At 33.2% G+C, this 20,620-nt stretch overlaps 1 protein-coding gene across 1 annotated transcript in view; it reads left to right on the top strand.

The window, feature by feature from the left end:
- Nucleotides 1-20,620, top strand: part of LOC141452377 (neuroligin-4, X-linked-like) — a 673,353-nt gene that overhangs the window by 289,384 nt on the left and 363,349 nt on the right. Inside the window, exon 11 of the mRNA XM_074124433.1 lies at nucleotides 13,911-13,942. The gene's annotated coding sequence lies outside the window, so the exon portion shown is untranslated. The remainder of the gene's footprint in view (nucleotides 1-13,910; nucleotides 13,943-20,620) is intronic.

The following is a 20,620-nucleotide window of genomic DNA, read 5'->3' as shown; positions in this document are numbered from 1 at the left end:
AATACAGCTATTTTATCCATTCAATGGAAATTCAAAAAATAAATAATTATTATGACTGGTGCTGCGGCGGAGCTTCGAATAACTATTAAGATTTCCTTTATTTCGTAGTCGCTGATCAATTTCGAGCATTTGATTTTCTCAGGGGTCTTCGTCAATTGATAAAACTAAAATTAGATTATTTTATACAGATAGGGGAACTGAGGACGTGGAAGCAGAGCTGAATGAAATGGCCAATCACTGAGTCAGAACTTTGGGTTAATAAAGTTGGCTGTATTGAGAGTTCGTCATTCATTTCGACCAATTGATCTTGTGAGTGAACAAATTAATATATTTGTTCATTAAGTGTTTTTAAACGTTTCAGTTCATTCTCAGTTTTAAATATAGTAAATTCTGGTAGCTACTAAATCATTTAATTACAATGTTCGTCATTATATGGAAGGATTTCTCCATCGCTTCATTAACTTGATTTAGTCGAAAAGGAAACAACGTACGGCTTTGACTATGTGTATTTCGCTAGTCAGAGATCGTTGATTTAGTGCAAAAAGAATTATCTGAAATTTTAATGGTAGCTCAATGGTAGAGCAATTACTTTATCAAGAGAAACATCTCAATAGAATTTACGTACGTAAGAGACAAGCAGTGCTGTCACAGAAGCAAACCCTTTTCAAGAGCGAAGAAGGAATTAGTTAACCATCGAATCTAAGGGTAGTACGGATGTCAACAACAATCTCTACTTGAGAGAGATAGTTACTGACAGTATAGTTTATATATTCATTCCGATCAGCACGAATCTACAGCTTCGTGTTCCACTACTGAAGCACATCTAAGGAATAATGAAATTCATATGAGTTGAGAGGAAAATCTGAAACGTAAAGTAACATGACTTTTTCTTACCGCAATTGTTTCGATTAACTGTTATTGAAATTTGAAATTTCTATAAAAACAAAGTAGAATTTAACGCTTTTTCATTTTCTAAACTGTAATAAAATGATACCACTAAAGTATAATATTCTCTGCGAGAAAGGTTTTCAAAAGTGGCGGGCCTGACATACATTATGACCAATTTCAAAATGAAACCATTTCAATTAGCACTGCTTCAAGGGTTAACAGCTTCCAGTTCTTTTCATACGGGTTCTAGTTTATTAAGTGTCTAATATAAGGTTGCTAATATAAGGATATCTGGAGAAGAGCAGCGCCAGTAAAAGGCAGTTTTGTTAATTGGCTAAGTGTGATCTTAATCGACGTGTACTTATCGCTTTATGCTTGTGTAATATCCTCTGTGAGTCGATATTTATTGACTTAGTGAGGATCGCCAGGAGTCTAAGGTTTACGCCCTACAGTAATTCTACTGTTAGGTCCTACGCCACACACTTCGAACTATGTATCTATTCCCTAACTTTTCTCAAATTGTTTCCAGGGGGAAACTGATGCACTTGCTGCATTTTTTATTTTTCCACCAGATGCACCTTCAGACCAGGTTCGAGTACGTCCATCTTATATCTATATATCGATAGATACTTAATAATTTGTGATGTGATATAATCAGCGAATAAGGCGCCACGGTAGCCGAGCGGTTGGAGGCGAGACTTGTAAAGCTAATATGTATTGTGGTACTGGGTTCGATTCCCGGTCTTAGGCCTTGGATTTTATTTAATGGTTAATAAAAGAAATTTACAGCAAAGTATGTTTGCAAGCCGCCTCCGTCCACGACACCTAATTGGTAGTTGGACGTAAAGCCCGCCTTAAAAAAGGGGCAATTACTTTACTTTACTTTCAGTGAATAAGTGCACTAGGCATTCAGGATAATAGTACTCGTCTTATGTATGGTCAAAAATAACTTGATTTGATTGGCTCATATAAAAGTTTAGCGTAAAACATTTGTTTTGTTTTTTTCCAAGAGAGTTGTCTATTTGTTATTGACTCGTATTGTTTTGTCATTCCTAAGAACGTAAAGAAAATTAATATTCAAGATGTGAATAATTTAATTGTACAATAACTTCCAATTGAAAAAATTGACAAAGTTATGGCAAAATGCATTAACCTTTATTTTAATAAAATTCTCCCTTGAGAATGGATAAATATCTGAAGCAAGTTTTTTACATATTGATTGATTACAATGTAGATTTTGGCGAGGAATCCCAACCAAAATTGCTGCCACAGTAAATAGTACACATGGAGATATAGGGACATTTTATTTCAACTTGTCATATTATAAAAGGCAATCTGTCTTCGTTAGCCTGATGCTACAAAAACCTTTTCATTCTTTTATTCGAAATTTTATGTAGATATGGCTTTTTGGAGGGGTCTCGATGGTATTTACTTTAGGAAGGGAGTTTGCCTCCACGAAAGAAGGCCCTCTCTTGAACTATTAATAAATAATAACTCTGTAAGTCTCGGCCATATTTTTAATAAAGTCTAAAATGAAGAAGAAGTGAGCAGGGAAGTTTGCAATCGTACCGTATTCGCGGTTTGATTTTTTTTTGCCTTTTTAGAGAGAAGCACTTTGTAAATGCGATTACATTTTTATTACATTTCTTAAGAGAAAGAAATGTATTCGCCGTTTAATCTCTAATACAAAATTGCTATTTACCTGCTAATAAATACCTTTTCGTTTTATTCAAAACGTTTTTACAAGGCATTATTTTTTGTGGAGTGCAGACTGCAACTTTAAGCATCATTTTAAACAATCTCTCTAGTGGTAGATAAAGTTCAGCTGGTTCTCAATATCAAGTTAAAATGAAAGTATTGTTTATTCCAAATATTAAAAAATTTGTAAATCAGATATGCAACTCCACAGAATAGACTTTTAAAGGTTTAGAGTTTTCAGGAAAACGGTATAGTTTATTTTAAAATTACCTAAAATTTTTATGAGGTTCTTAAAATTGCTACTCTTTGCATCTGTCTGTTGTAAATTTATTAGTCAAATTGAATTCCAAATATTTTTCCAAATTTTGTATTAAACTACACATCACGTACTATTGACTTGTTACAACTTTTGTTGTAGATGCAAATGTAGTAATATTAAAAACTAAATAGAATGGGGAAAAGCAGAAATGAATTGTGATTTCTTTTAGTTTTCAAAACAAACCGTCAGCTGGCTGTAGTTTGAAGTTTTTTGGCTCAGTTTCAAGTCCTCGGTTTCCCTCACACTCACTGCCATTTCACTAACAGAGTGTGGCTCCCCCAATAATTCACAAATTGGATTGCTGTTCAGTCCAACTTGAAAACACCAACCTAATTCACACTCGATCTCTTATAGTTCTTTTTTACTTTCTTTAGCGAAATTTACTGATCAGATTTTCAAAAAACTCAACTTCCAGTAGAAATACAATGTTTGCACTCAAGATTTTTAGATTTGGTGTTCGGAATGATTCTGGGGATCATGACAAGTGGAATTGAACCGAATCGGTCGTAATCGATCGCTCTATTGATTGAGTAAAATGCTTTATTCTGATTGAGCAGAGGAACATTTCTTTTTTAAGATTTATTTATTCTATAGTTTTGAGGAATTTTCTTCAAAACTCATCAGCGGTTTACACGTTTTTATATTTATCACAACCTACTACACCGACCACTTACAATACTAAAAGTAATATTAATGTCGTTTCCATTGGATCAACATTATTTCTTTCAAATTTGATTTTTGGGAAATTATAAATGATATAGGAGTTTATAAAATAACGAAAATCTATAGTTGAGAAAATTGACTGGAAAATATAGTTGAAAGACGTCGCAGTTTCATTTTAATGTATTTTCTCAAAAGCCAGTCAAGAAATCAACCAAGGGGGAATAAGTTTGTGAGGAGCCAAATACAAGTTTTCTCCAGACAAACACCTCCTAGATGTTTTACAAAGCAACTAGGCCATTACTTTACAGTTTCAGAATTTATCACTTTCAAAACTATAACTTGGACCTCCGTCCACGTTTCCTCTAGTTAAAAGGATTTATGCGCTGTGAAGTGTTCATTACGACTTGAATGAAGCACAGAATCCTAATAAACATGAATAAATTAAATTTTATATTTAGCAGTATTAACTATTTTAATTATATTAAGCTAATTGTCCATTATTTAGTGCGAGTTGTTAATTTGATTTGATAGTTTCAACAGAATGTTGGAATAACATGAAGTAGGGCTGATTTTTGTTAATCGTAATAAAGTAAAGCAATTTTTTCCAGGTGGGACATTACGCAAATTAAAATTAGCTGCACTGCAACAGCCTCTTTGATATTTTCATATGTGAGAATGTTTGGTTCGATATCAGTACGTATGTCCTAAATGGACGGATTCATAATGTTCAAGTGCACAGCAAATAGCATCACTGATTGTAGAACAGAATACTTTTTATTTCAAATTAAAACGGACTCTCTGGTTGTCATCTTGCGTGTTTTCAATTAATTTGACTGCGGTGCTTTGGTACATGCTCCAGCTAAGCTTTTTTTTTTCTTTTTTTATGGACAGATATTATGTGTATCTTATTATTTTACAGGTAATTGTAACAATGGATAATGTAAGAAGCCCCAAAATTTAATTAGGGAATATTTTGTCCGTCAGACTCTTTTAAAATAATCTTTACATTGAAAGGCTATTGTCCCGCCGGAAGAGTGGGCGAATCGCTTTTCTCTTGGATCCTGGCGTCACTGAGGATACCAGAATTCATTGTTCTCTTATTTACTTATTTTGTTTTTAACTCAGAATCTAACCTCCGTTTTGTTGGACCGGAAACATTTTTATGAGGACTTCCTGTACCAGAAAATTTCTGTGCTCAGATTAGAAAGTATTCATTGCGAATTTTATTTATTTTTCCTAATTTTCTGCAACATTTAGGGGTGTACATTAATTGAACATTTAAACATGAAAAAAAAAACCTTTAAAAAATAAACTAATAAAATTAATATGGTACAGCTTCTTGTGACTGCATCACCACAGTAATTTATTAAAGTTCGATTAGTGTGAACTAAAGCATTTATTGACAGTCACATACAAAATTGCTTCCAATCTTTCAAAGCTAATTAAAATTAAATAAATGAGAATTATTTACCAAATTGATGTTTAACTTGTTCCCAATGAATGGAAACTTATTAATAAAATTACTTTATCCCACTTTCAGCCTTATCGATTTAGATTTGTAACATTATCATCTGTACTTTGAAATCCTATAAATTGAATGTTTTGTATCAGTTGAAGTGTATTTTTTTTTTTTTTTGTCAGGATAAATAATCACTGATCCCTAATAAAGATCGTATGTACCCCATCAACTAGTCAGAAAATCCATAAAGCATCAGTCTGAGACATGTGAGAAATCCATGGATTAGGATTGGTATTCTGAGAGGTGAGCCCTCTTCCCAAAACTTAGTTGCTTCCCATTAGATAGAATCTGAATCTTTCTGGAATAATGCCTAAAGGTATTGAAACTGTTAAATGTTGTTACCTTACTCTCTCTACAACTTTCGCTATCGTAAGTCGATTAAATTATTTGAAAAAGTCACTGTCGAACCTGTTCTACATTTATTGCTTTGCAGTTCACGTCTCTCTACCAGCTTAGCTGACCGAGCATCTTATGCCACTTCGTATTGTATATCGCATTATTACACCTCTTATTTTATGATTAGATGAGATTTTTACTAAATATTTGGATAAAAATTTTTATGTAATCTTTCATTTTTAGATTTTTAGATTTTTTTTTATAGTTGGATTAGCAATATTTTATTTGTTTTGATACAAGGGTGATAGAATGATTTATTAAAACCAAACTCCTGTCAGGCGGCTGATAGCTAATGGTATAAAGTTTTAATTACCCTCTTTCGAATGATATAAATATAGTATACGAATTTGAATAAAGCATTTATTTTCGCAAACATTTTTAATCAAGCTCAAAACCATAATTAAAGAGTAAATAGGAGATAAAAACAAAAATCAGTTAAATTAATTTGGCCTTGCTGTGGAGGAGTAGGTCTTTCATTTATCTTATTGAAAAGGAATACTGAATGGGAAAGAAAGTTTTTAAATAAGACTAACTGAAAGATCCAGGACTTCAGTGAAAATTAAAACCAAAGTTGGTAAATGTGGCTATCTCAATCAAACAGCTTTCAAATGTTCTCTTTCAAATAGTTTTCAAATTTTTAGCTTTTACCTCGTTTCATACCTTTTGCTACTTATTTAACTAAAAAGTACTGCCTTATCTCGCTTTAAACTTTTAAAACTACTAAATTTTATTTATTACAAAATTTAATACGCAGAAATTAAATCACAGTTACCAAGCTCATCTTAATTCGTTTTATTGACAAACGATTGTGCACACGTGGAGAGTTGTTGCTTAATTTTGTTGTTACCAGGCCACAGTAACCTTCATGATAAAATGGAATATATATAGAAGGGTCTAATAGTGAAGGAAGTGAAGGTATACCGCTCTTAAAGAGAACTTTTGATACTGGGTGATATTGTTTGGGGAAGTGATGGAGCGAAGTAGAAATTAGGTATGGCGTCGCTAGCCTCGAGCCGGGTTGCCAGTTTTCAAACTAATCTAAGTCATACGACTACCTTTAGTTTGCCAATATGCTACAAAAGTTTATTGATAGTAACTATCAAATATCAGTTTTTACAGTTTTTTTTTTAGTAGCGTCTTGTTGTATAGTTACTGACTTGGATTGTAAATCGTGAAGGCGATTTTTAAAATGAATATTTAAATTTGATCAAGACTTGACGGAAACTAGTAGCTAAGATATTGATACTAATTTTCTTCTCAAATTCACTTAAAATGCTAGCCGCCAATTATTTATATCGCGTGCTGGTTCTTCTTCTTTCTGTCAACAAAACTATCCTAGCCTCTGGGAGTGAAGAGTAGATGATTACAGGTCCAGTTCTCTTCACCTGGATGCTGGTAGTTAAATTGCTTTTTGGATGGTCTGACTTCAGCTATTTAGAATTATTTACAATTATTTTGCTCCTTACATTTTTACGCTGGCTGTTCTGCTAAATTATTTGTTTTTCGAACGGCGATTATAGAGAGCTCTGTTGGCGAATTCTCATCAATAATACAGGATTGCGGATATATTCCTTCCATAAAATTAATTCTAAACGGCCAAATACCTTTTTCATTCCACTCATGAAAGGTTTTATTTTTTAAATTTAAGTTTTCCGTCCTTTTATTGAGTATCCTTGTTCCTAAACATAATTCTAACTTGACCAAAAAAAAACTAGTAATTTTGTGGACTGAGTTTATAAAAATGGTTGGATTATTTAAATATTCTGTTGGGTGCCTGAATCAGTTGACTGCTATCGCTTGTTAGATTTATCCTGATTGGGTCAGCTGACAAAGTGAGCCGTTAGTTCTCCCCTCATGCTGCTGACCAGCGCCTATTGTCCGACCAGGCATTTTTTTTTTGTTGATCAACCTTTATTTCATCCACCATCCGACGCATACCCTACATATCTCTCAGTGCTGGTTTATTGGTCAGAATGGCCTTGAGAAAGGAGAGTTCGATTAGAGAAATTAGCCCTTTATCGTTGTAAATTCCTGCACGCATCACTTTATCATTGTCAATTCTTTTGAAGAACTTCATTTGATTGATTATCTTTTAACTTCTTTACCACAGAAATGATTGGAAATTATTTCTAATATATATTTTTTGGCTTCACTTCCAAATTTTAAAACAGCTTTTTCGACTTACTGTGTTTGACTCAAATTTTCTTTGTGTGAAGGTATCTACGTCGTGCGTGCGAAAGAGGGGCTGAACGAGTTTTTTTTTGCCTTTTTTTTTGGCATTGGCTTTCGCCATACAGTAAGCATCATCTATATATACAGCCAGCATCGTCCAGCATCGTCTAGGTGCTTATTACTAGAATATCACTCACTCTCCATTCTTACTTATAAATACATTCGCTTCACACATTCATCCCTCTACTATATACAACTATTTACATAAACTACAGCTAATGGATGGATCAGTACTCTATATTCCTGCCATCCTTATAGCTTAACCTAAATTAAAATCACGTAATCCTTCTGTAATCATTTTCTTCCATTCATTCTAATCGGCTGCAACTTTTAAATACATTCAAATTTCTTTGCTTGCTTTGCTACAGATTTAAGCACATAGATGTTGATGGAGAATATTATGTCTTCTTAGCGAAATGGTGCTTCTAAATACCTGTATATGTCGTCAAACATTCGTTTCCTTTCTACCACATAACGTGGACATATCATTATTTTATGTTTGAAATCCACCTCCTCATTGCAATCTACGCAAAGAGGAGAGGACCTTTAGTTGATCCTGTGACGAGTTACTCTTGCTGCAATTATTAATGTCTAGCAAAAAAACTTGGGCTACTTCCGATATTTATGACATCGTTGAGTGTCCATTTACGACCTCGCAGTGTTGTGATAAATACTCTTTAAAGGTTTCCTTTAAAGGGTCAATATTGCGGCGTCAGAAGCCAACTGTAGAGCATTGACTGGCCAAATTTGTTAAAAATCAGCGCGACAGTGCAGGAGGGTTCAAGAGATCTGGAAATGTATACCTTACTCATTTACAATTGTATATTTTTTTTCAGTTTATATTGGAAAATATGTTATTTGTTGTCCTAAATACAGGAAGGGCTTAATTTTTATTTAACGGGACCATGGTGGTTGACTTCAACTTCAACATTATTGATAAACAAACATTTCTAGTATAATAGCTTGTACTTTATTTTTTTATTTATTTTCTTCTCTCACGATCCAACGGAAACTGTGAATAATTTAAAAATAAATAAATTTTCACACAAGGGTATGGCGTAATCTGTTCTCTCAGCGGGTTGGTGGAAATGATTATTTGGTCTAGTTGCCACCAACAGAGAAAAGAATATAACTGGGTCTAGCCTGAAAGCTAGAGGTAAAGTATTTCAGGTAAAGGGTGTGGCCAGTATCTCTTTTGTTATGTAAATATAGAAGTAATACTGTGTCCAACTGGTTGGTTAGAATGAGCCAACCGGGCAGCAAGTCGAACCAGTCCTCTCTAGCTTGCTTAGTCTTCACATCTAACCCCCCCCTTTATGCGGTGCCTCACTATCCCTTCATTACTGACTACTTCTAAATCCTTTGCAGCCTTACCTTAACTTACTCCATATCCTCCTGCCAGCGCCTTTACTACCAACAAATATAGTACATTATTTTCTTTTCTTTTTCTACAAAAACTGCGTCAAAGCCTTGGTATATATAAATCTCCAACCCTTATCACATCATGCGCTCCATTTTGCCATCCCTCGAGACTCCACAGGCTTTGCGCTCTTAGCTACTTCTACTTGCAGCCGTGTTACAACAAACGGATTTCCTTTGAACACAGAAATTTTTCTTTTCTTTTCTTTTTTGCCTTTTTCCATTTTACTTTGTTACAAAGAAATTTCTTTCCAAGATTAATCATTTTTATGCCCACAAAAGAAACTGGCAGACTTATTTGCTGTTATTATTATTATTATTTCCGGCGCATCGACGTCTGTGGCCATTAGCCACAGTTTCTTTTCTCACATAGTGGCCACTAGAGCTGGGATGGTACCTATTGTCCTATCGGGCTGCCACATGTTATTATTATTATTATTTTTGTTTAATATCAGTTACATTATTGGGTTGTGATATACTGTTACACCATTCAAAATTTAGTACAGTTTCGAAGTCTGAAGAAAATTTATAAATTCGAACTGAGAAAGTTTCAGTTAAAGGAAGTCTTATGATTTCTAGAACCAGAAGGAGTTAGCCAGAAGATAATATAATCTTCCTCATGTTAATAATCACGATGTTAGCTAAAATGTGATCAAGGTTAACATATTCTTCCTAACGTTTATGAATTTAGATGTCTAAAAGGTGTGAGTCACATTCTTCTCTGATACTGGAAATCTACAGACTGTAAAACAATAATTAAAAAAAAATGTCCCAATTACTGGCCAGAAACAGTTTGGAAGTATCCGAGTGAAAAAGTAAAAAAAAAAAAAAAAAAAAATAGGTTAAGCCTATTTTTTCAGGCAGGCTTTACGTCCACATACCAAAACTAGGTAACGGGGACGGAGGCGACTAGCAAACATATAAGCACTAAAAATTTCTCATATTAACCATTAAATAAATTCTATGGCCTAGCCTGGCAATCTAACCACAGTTCTAACCGCTCGGCTATGTGGCGTCTAAGCATAGGAGTTTGTAGATTTTCAATCAATAAATTATATAAAATAAAAAAGAGAAAAGAAGCACTAGTTCCAAAATATGAATACATTTTAAATTGTATCTTCGTGAATGAGTAAATCGTTTCTTACAAACAAATTTTTTAAAACTTGTAAATCTTTACTTCAAAGTTCTGATTTAAAAAAAACATTTATAATATTATTACTTTAGCAATATTTCACTTCGGCATTACTAATGTCACAACTGTTAATAGATAAAAAAACAAAGAGATTCAGCAAAAACAAAGCAGACACGGCGCTCTCAACATTCCCTTGTCTCACTGGAAGGAGTGTTAACTGAACCAAGCTGCGAAAAGAGAGATCAGGATTTTGTTTCCATAGACAAAGACATGTAGTATCTAAAATAGAATAAATTATAAATGCCGTATAAAATCACTCTCTCTTAATTCTTTACCTCTTAATTCTGTGGTTTGGTTGCAGGATCTAGTTTTGGGTAAAAGTTCCTTGTTTAAAATGCCAGCTATCTAGGTTTTCTCAGGACAAAATTTTCTAATCATCCTCAAGCGGACGCGAAATCGGGTGTTTCCCCATCAATCGCATAATAAACTCAAGTTTACTGTATGAAATTTACTCACAAATTATGTAATTAAAAAAGTTTTGTTGCATAATAATACCTTTGTTTCCTAATTCAGATTAAAATTCCGTAAATTAAATTTGAATCTCGTTTTACATCATCCGGAATTTCGTGTAAAATTTGATGGTGATCCTATTTTTATTTTTTAATTTTTTATTTTACTTTGAAACGATAACGTTTTTTAATTTTCTTAATAACAAACAAACAGGGCATCAACTCAATGATTGTAGAGTGAAGTTTTTATTACGAACAAATTCAGAAACAACCAAAATGACTGAACTTAATCAACCTTAACCTCTCTTAAATAAAGCAAATATTTCTCTTCTTTTTTTTTTTTTTTTACAAAGCCTAGACGGCACTCATGAAGTCAATTTTCTTACACAATGAGTAAATGGGTAGGTAGTAATCCCCGGAATGTATTTGATTAACTTCCGTTTCATAAAACAAAAAATTGACGGGTGGTGAATAAAATTGCCAGCTCTTAGGATAAAAGTATACAGGAAATGAAGTTTCAAGAAAATAGGTTTAGCGAAAACAACGATCGGTTCAGTATGGTTACTCAGAATGATTATGAACTACTGCCGAAATCTTACTAGCAACTAAATTAAATAGAACTAATTTTGACTTAAAGATTAAAGTTCAATTTCAATAACATACAGCAATATTTCCTTTTTCTACCAGTAAAAGAAAGTTAAATGAATTTTAGAACAGAATTTTGAGTGTCAGTAGGAACCTGATTTCTTGAGGAATTAGCACTTGTACTTTGTTATACCAGGATAACTACTTAAAATTACTTTTAAAAGAATTGTAAATAATAAATAAATAAATAAAACAACAATTAAATAAAATTTCAGCAATTTCATGATGTTGATAGACTGCTCTAATAGCAAACTATAGGTGTAGAGTGAAAAGTTAGAACTAGCTAGTTAAATTAGTACAAGAGGTGCAGGTATAATCGGTACATAAGCGTATATGATATGTTGTCCTAATTTTGGGTAGTAGGTTGTCCGCACGCGACATACAGTGACACAATTGTCCCAACAGTCTGAGAACAGAATACTGTTTGCATATATATGTGTAGGAAAGGCGAGAGGGAAGGTTAGAGGGTAGGGTGTACATTTCAGAATGTTTGGTGGGTTCAGATCCACTCCACTCTGGGCGACACTACATATTCCGCAGTAATAGTACTACTAACAGTCCTGGATCTCTATGTGGCAGTGGAATGGCTGGTCCTACATTTGTCACAGGACGGAATGTATCCATCAAGCTAACTCCATTCATATTCCAGCTCGGCCGGTTTGTTTGTAACTCTCGGAATAGTCGCAAGTTATTTACTGCCCACTCTCAAGTGCCTTGAACTCCCCGGGCCGCTAACCCATCCTGATCTACCATCATCTTCCATTACTATAAATTCCTATACTTACTAAAACGTATAAGCGCCTTCTAACTTTTCTCCGCTCCTTCGCGATGCTATCACATATTTCAGCTAACGGGAAGGGAGGATATTTGTAGCAAATATAAATAGAAATGTAAATACATTTTCATCCTTGTATTTTATATTTCTTAATGCTATTTTTTATTATAACTTAGTAAATGGTGAACAAATTGAGTAAATAATAATAACATTAAAAATAGATTAAGTTAGTTTTTGGCCCGTTCTATATTGCTGCAACTTAGTTACCATATGATATCTCAGGAGATAAGTGACATCACTCTGAATTCTGCTAACTTGTGGGTACAGCTTAGCTATAATGACGATAAACTTTCGTCATATCCACAAAAAAGAGAAAGAGCTGGCGTTTGGGAGGTCGGAATTTGACAAAACCTTTAGTTAGTGAGACACTGAGTGCTAAAATGAATTACAAGACTTCCCAAAACTTACTACTAGAGTTTGCAACTTTAAATATTAGTTGATAACTGCAATATCCAATTGGTTACCAACATCGTGGAAGCTAAGCGTACTTAAAATGTTCAGAAAAAGTTGTTGGAATTGTCATGTCCTATTACCTTTCCTCTGACTTTTTACCATACTACCACAAATTAGATCTTAGACAAACAATCATGGCCAAAAGAACTATAATTGAACGGTTAACACACATTGGCTTCGGTTTGGTCTGTTGCCTGAACTCAAATAATTTAGGATGTTCGATTTGTTAAAAAACTAGTGACACGCAAAGACTAAGTGTAAACAAAAACTGAAACAAAATTTTATCTATGCAGACAATGCGGAGTTTATTAATTGTTTCACCTGCTTCAGCCTAAAGGGGTATTCATTAGTTCACCTTAGGTACTTATGTATGCTTCTACTTTTAAATCTAGGAGCTTCGCCTGATAATTCTGTTCTGATAATTATTATCATTCTGAATCCAATTTCGTTCCTAATTTATCATCCATTCTTTCTTGTCGCCTACCCCCGATTGCGCCCACTCGAAAATTTTATTCTGGCACCAAGCTGCGAGACCAATAATAATTTCTTCATTACTTCATCTATTTCACTAATCGACATTTTATTCTCCTTTCCAATCTCGTTTTTTAGTAAGATATGTTTCTCAGAAATGCGTCAACTTTATTTTTGATCTCTTCAGTCTTTCTAGACATAGACTACAGTTTTGCTGTATGGCACAGATTACAGAATGAAAAATCCTTATTTGATTTTCCTTCTAAATGGTCGTACTCCATTTTTATTACGGTTAGCTCTGGAATATAAAACCAGTAGAAGCCGGTAGAAATGTCGCGCATTTTCTTCCGCTGTGCCGTCAGCATTTCCCTCACTTACTGATTTCTCCATATTTTTTAGTTTTTTTTCTCACATTTTTTATTTATTTAGTTTTTTACAGTACAAAAATTATAGAAATCCTTCTTATTTAGTGTTAGTATTTTATTTATTTATTTTTTTCTATAAAAAAAGTAATACATCTACTTCGCCCTTAAATACACTATTTGTAACTTACCAATTTCTTCGTTGATTTTGTAGTCGTTGAAGAAGATTGATAGTAACAATAAGTTTTAGTTTTTCTAAGAAAAAAGAATAACATCTTTTGAAAATCCAAAGTTAATATAATATCTATAAATTAATTCTTTTTTTTAATTAAATTATTGTTCGCTGATGAATTTTTTTTTTTATTCTAGATCTGAGCTGCAGTCAGATATTTCCAATTGAGGTGAGTATATTCAAAATGCAGTAATTGATTATTTTCACAAGTTAAATGTTTTTACTGGGTATTCCTCCACTCCATTATTTCACTTAGATTTGTTTAGGTGCCCCCCAAAAGTGAAGACTTCTCCTTCCAAATGAATTTAAGTTACAAAATTTTATTTGGACTCTTTTATTTTATTTGGTTGGTAATGTTGCTGTACAGTAAGCAACATTAAGAACTCCTGAAAGAAATTGAATCTTATTGTGAGGCTGAAAACAAGAACACATTTTTTCCTTCTCTCTCATCTTAACATCTATCCAGCAGAAATTAAATCGGTCAGACCAGCAGCTTCTGGTAACACGTTACTTCTTCCCTCCTGAAATCTTTTATCAACAAGTCTAAAGTAACTCTTAGTTTTTCAACATCAAATCTTCGTTAATACAGAATATTCAGTAATAAGAAGGATCTTGAAAATTGGTATTCCCTCACATGCTAAGATTAATGTAACTGTTGTGAAGGATGGAGGCGGACAGCAAAACGCCTTATATAAATTTCTCAATCTAAATGGATTGAAGAGACCACAGTGTTCCATCAATTTTGATGACAATGATGATCGCCAACACTCGACGCGAGCTGAGCACACAAAGAAGAGGAATCATTAAATATAATCCAATGCCAAATGAAAACCAAACACAGAACTGTAATTCATCTTTGTCTGCAATCCTCTCCTTTAACCTCATCTGTTGTTGTGACACATAAATAATTAATAATTATTTAGTACTAAAATTTGTATCCAGCTTAAATGATGGGAGAGACCTTTAACTAAAATGAAGTTTTTAAAATGTGAATATTTTTTTATTATTTTAGAATATATATTTAATGATGAACGACAATCTGTAAGATTTTTTTTTTTTTTGTTAATGAAGATAAACGTTTTGAATTTAATCTTATATACGTATTGAATATATTAATATATAATTTATATATTTATATTGTTTTTGATTATTAATTGCTTAAAAGTATTCATAACTCCACAAAAATCTTGCCCAATAATTTCAAAAATAGTTAAAACCAAAATTACTTACTTGAACTTTGTAAAAAACTATCAGTTGTCGCATGATGTATGATATTCTGTTCATCTTTTTTGATGACGGATTGATTCATCCTAGAGGGAAGAGAAATTATCGTATTTCCAATTGGTTTGTTTTTTCTGAATTTGTTTTTGCCAGTTTTCGGCTAGGGTGGGCCATTTTCAGAGCTTATACTTCGTTTAGCTTATAATTAACATAGCACGTTTATTTGGTTTACATAATTTTAACTGTACTTCTAATATTTTATTACATGGTAGCTTTGTAATCTTTGAGTTTAACAAACAGGTTTTAGAACAGTGACCATATTAAAAATGTTGAAAGTTCAGTTTAAATTATCTAATCAACATAAACAGCGTAAGATGACCAGTCTGGTAGTTGGAAAGAAAGCTTGGCAAAAAAATTAATTAATATAATTAAAAATAAAGCTGTAATTGTTAATAATTTTGAGCCCGCAATGCACGATAATTGAATCAAATTAAGTTCAAAAACTTCATCAAATCGACTGCCTCAGTTACGGGATTTTCCGAATTAGTGGTATTTTTTTGTTATCTTATTTGAGTGTTATTTGATACATTTGAACTTTACAAGTAATATGTGGGCGCTAGAACAATTTCTAGGAGCTGTTGACATGGACGACATTCAAACTACATTCTTATATGAGAGAAAACAATCTCCGAGTTACTTTCCTTAACTTTAAGAAATTTGTGTTGAAACTTTTTCTCAGTTTAATGATCACTGCAACGGAGTTGAGCAAAGAATATCTGCATCAATAGAGTAAAAACAGTATTGAAAGAAAACAAAGTTCTTATGTTCTGCAAATCGGGTACAATAAATGTTAATGATGAAGAAAACAGACTCTTTTGAGGTTACTGACGATTTAGCAGATCGAAAGGAAAATATCTTAGACGTAATTTTTTCGCATGATTATCTCTATGTTAACTAGATGCTACTTTTAATTAAACCGAAAAATTCATTTTGCACTTGTAATAAAAATTCATTATCATTATTATTTGCATAATTTATTGTAAACGTTATTATTTTTGTTTATTTGAAACAAATTTTATTCTTTAAAAGATTTTTTAGGCCTTCTAGATACCAAGAAAGCAGCAAGATGAAAGGACCACCAAGGAGTTTGACCAGAGCCCGATCTGCTAAGGGAACTATTTATTGTATATTGGACCGTTTATTACTTGAAAGGTCTGAATCCTGGATTAATTAAACCGTAATAGATAATCCATAGTACTTAATTAATTTAGAACAGTTAGCTGTAAGAAGCTCCTAGGAAGAGAAAATCTAAGCGCTAGCAGCTGGATTCGAACCCGTGATTGCCTTGGAATCCAGTATTCTCTAACCACTCAGCTAATCTCTTCCCTTGTATTCTGCAATTGTTTCACTTTTTGATTATAAAATTCTCCATTATTTGTATATTTGTATTCCTTTGCAAAACCAATAACCTTCTTGACTTTCTTAAGTGTTAATACTTAACGATAGTTTCTTCACTATTTTTAAGCTATACCCTTTTAGATAAATTGGTTTTATCACCTAGAAAATAGTTCATTTTAGACTAATTGGCTTTCTTTAAGGCAAAAAGAAAAGTAACTTCAATCGTTTACTGGAAAAACTTCCACGGAGTAAGAAGTCCTAGTTAATGAAAGTATTCAAGTCAATTCTTTTTCTATCTTTACTTTGCAGCAAATTGTCCCAGCCTAACAAGAAGAGCATTTTTTTGAGTTTACAATAAACAAAGCTTAAAATTTCAAACTGCATTGTAGGTAGTGCACAGTGCACACGTTATAGTAGTTCTTTCTTTTAACAGTCGCGTTGCCCTAGAAACTAGAATTACCTATATATGAGCTGTTATTTTTGAAAGTGGTTTAAGTCCATTTTTCCATGTATCGAAATATTTAAGGTTTTGCATTTGAATTAATTTAAAAATATTCGTAAACCTTAATCTATTCAAGTGATGTTATTAACACTATACACCTTTTAAATTTTACTATGAAATAATAATTATTACAATTCTTAAAAAAATAAACGATTTTTTAGCTCCAAATGGACTTATACCACTTTCAAAAATAACAGCTCATATAGAAATGGAGAGCCAAAAACTAACTTATTTTAAGATACTTTGAATTAAAGTTAAATCTTTAAATGTTATCAACACCTACTTATAGTTGCTGTCATTTTTTTTGCTAAAAATACATTTTTATTTTGGATTTAGATTGATTTGGTAGAGAGAAAAACAAAAAATCTCTTCTAAAACATCAATCAAAAGCGTGGATTCCTCAGTAAATTGAAACTGTTTTTAATTAATCTGGGTTTTATTGGAGCCTATGTAAGGATTCAATGAAGCCGCTCTTAAAATGTTTTACTAAAAATAAATCCATTTTATCACCGGTTGTAGAATTTATCATTTTTTTTTGTTTTTTTGTTTGCAGACCTTTTTTATAATCCTTCATAAAAAAAGAGGAATTGTACGTATTGACAAATGTGGCTAACAAAAAAACAAATTGCTGCAAAGTAAAAAAAGAGGAATTGTACGTATTGACTGACTGCTGTTGGATAGACATAGCGATGAAGACTGATGAACGCTTGCGTCGCTTCGCCTTCTGTTACATATCATCCCTATCTGATCATTGTGTATCATTTATTTATTTACATTATACTTCATCTCAATTTAAATTTGTCTGGAATCATTAAATTTAAATTTTCTATTTGTTATTCCCATTTAGCTATCCAACAATTAATATTATTAATGAGTGCATAATGGGAAATGTAATGTGGTGGTGATTTTACATTGCGATCATTTGGTTTGATTTTGAATGTTTTATTCAAAATACGATAACTATTGCTTAGTTCAGATAAATTACAGATTTTGCGCAAAGTGTGCTGCAAGGCTTGTGATTTCATTCATACAATTTTCTTCATTCCTGATCGTAACCTAATACTGTTATGATTTATCATCTGTGCTGATATTTGTAATGGTGGAACACCTCTCATGCTTGGTCCTGGAACCAATGTTTATTTAACGCCTTCAAGTCGCTGCGGATACTATTTGCTTATTAGCAGGGCGTTTAGAATGCAAACGAAGGTAATTTTTTTTTTTTTTTTTTTTTTGAAAAATCTGAGCCTAATGTTCCGTTATTAATTCTATTTTATTGTTAACTTTTAACTTGAATAATTACGTAGGTTTTGATAGACTGTGTATCATCTCTGTCACGCACCTGAGTAGCACCTTTTTGGTTAAGAGAAGATTGATGCGCTTATCGACTAAGATGACTGATGATAAAGGAATGATTTGTTTTTTTGTTAGCCACATTTGTCAAGGTACCTTAATTTTTAATTTAATTTAACTTTCAAATATAAATTATCATAGCGTTGATGTTTACAATTTAATTTTGGTAAAGATGTCTGTAAATTTATAAATAGAACTTAATTGAGTTAAACGTGGAAGTGCTGTCTCCTCTAGAGATAACAGACAAAGGTTGGTTGCTATGGTAAATTGATGATATCAGAAAGGTAGAAGTATTGAATGAGCGTATGATAGTAGAGGAAAAAAAATTATAACCTTCATCACGAATCGATTACCAGGTAGATCATATTTGAGAGCGGCCGGTTGCCATGAAAACCGTCTCAAGGGAACATCACTTGCCTACAAACCCTTTCTAGAAGATTATATTTTGATTAGAAAATGCGGGGAATAAAAATAGAGATTAACGATTATAGACATTCGTATAGATTTTAATCTTATTAAAGGAGACCAATCAAAATATGTGTTCCTTAATTAATGGTTTTTTAATTTAAAACATTAATTTCTTCAAATCAATTAATATTTTGTTGTTATTAGTTCTTTTGTTATTTCTGAGGAGGATAGTTTAAATAAGTTTCGGAAGCAGAATTAAATCAGAAATAAAGATTCGTAGATAAAGTTACAGATTCCGTGGTATAAGCATTGTGAAATAATTTTTTTTTGATAATTATAACTGTCCTGTGGGCGAGGAATTTTGAATTCTAAGGTCGTAATTTTCTCGGATAGTCAGGCTGCTCTAAGAGCTATTAGTTCCTACCAGGTCAACTCAAGACTGGTTTGGGACTGTCTGGGTGCCCTTAAGGAAATTAGTGACCATAATAAGGTCTTTCTGGTTTGGGTACCTGGTCATTCAGGACATAATGGAAACGAAGCGGCAGATTTATTGGCCCGGGAAGGCTCCGCGGGACACTTCGTTGGCCCGGAGCCCTGTTTTGGGGTTCCGAAGCGTGTTAAGACTGCGACCATTAACTTATGGGTGCAGAGTAGGTCTCAAGAGTGATGGCTTGCCACCATTGGGCAGAGACAGGCGAAGGAGTTTATTAAAGGCTATTCGCCGAAGCTGACTGCAGAATTAATCCGTCAAGGCCGTGGGGCTATAAGGATGATTGCAGTAGGCCTATTAACTGGCCACTGCAGGCTAAGAAAACACATGCATCGCACGGGCCTGGCAGATATGATAGCCTCTGTAGGTTCTGTCAGGATGAGGAGGAAACAGCACTGCACGTGTTGTGTCAGTGTGAGGGGCTCGTGTGGCTAAGGATGTTACTTCTCGGGGAGGAAAAACCAAGGCCTGTGTGCTTTACCCAAGAGTAGCTCTCCAGCATTAAGAGTCTGAGTAAAAGGACAGGTCTGGAGGGTGAGCTTTAAAGTGAGGGGAGCCACAATAGATCCAAAGTGGCGTAGGCCTTGAGGCCGCCCTATTCTAATCTAATCTAACTGTCCTGTAGAAGAATTGTAAAAGGATTGATCGTCAAAAAGTGCACGAAAAAGCATAACGTTGGAAAACACCCAACTTTAGACAATTTTTTTCTCTTTTTCTATAAACGTTAAATTTTCTTTATAATATAGGGCAAATCCTCCTTTATTACTGTAAATTTTTGCAACAACCCAAATTTGAATACATTGTTAAGTAACGCCAGAAAGAACGATAGGTCCGATAGACCAGAATCAATGAATAAAAAAACAAAAAACGAAGGAGTGATATTCTGTTCCTAGAAGCTTCTTACAGCTCAATGTACGGTGACGCCAGTGGACTGAAAAAAACTCTGGGTGCCAATAACCTCTCAGATGTTGATGCGCCTTAAATCACTAAAAAAAATTATAGTATATATATATATATAGTATTCAATGTTAGAGTTGGTGAGATACAAAGCAACACTTGATCATTCTTTCATTTTATTTGTTGTTGGTAATATCTCTGTTGTTATTATTATCATCGATTTTATTTTTCATTGCAAGGCGTAATAGACCATCCGCCTGAATGAAAAAAAGGTGATCTTCTTTGCCAAAATAAATTGGTACATTATTATTGGTACTATTAATAAATAGTACATAAATAATAATACATGACGGGCTGGCCAACTCTGCATCGTATTACTGTTCTATGGGTAAGGTTGTATTCACAGCATTGGCATCCCTGTTTCTAGGCATTGGACTACAGGCTGCACAGGTTCCATTTAATATCTTAAAAAAACAGTAATGAGTTAAGTTTCACCATACTTTGTAAAATAGTTGGTTGCCGACTCCAGCTGACAACAACGCTTCTTCACCGATCCGCTACCAACATAATTGGCTACCCTC

Source organism: Rhodnius prolixus, unplaced genomic scaffold (genome assembly GCF_049639745.1).
Source record: "Rhodnius prolixus isolate KJV_2025 unplaced genomic scaffold, Rpr scaffold_3, whole genome shotgun sequence".
Taxonomy (NCBI): domain Eukaryota; kingdom Metazoa; phylum Arthropoda; class Insecta; order Hemiptera; family Reduviidae; genus Rhodnius; species Rhodnius prolixus.
Note: the sequence above shows the minus strand (reverse complement) of the source record. Positions and strands in the feature narration are given on the sequence as shown.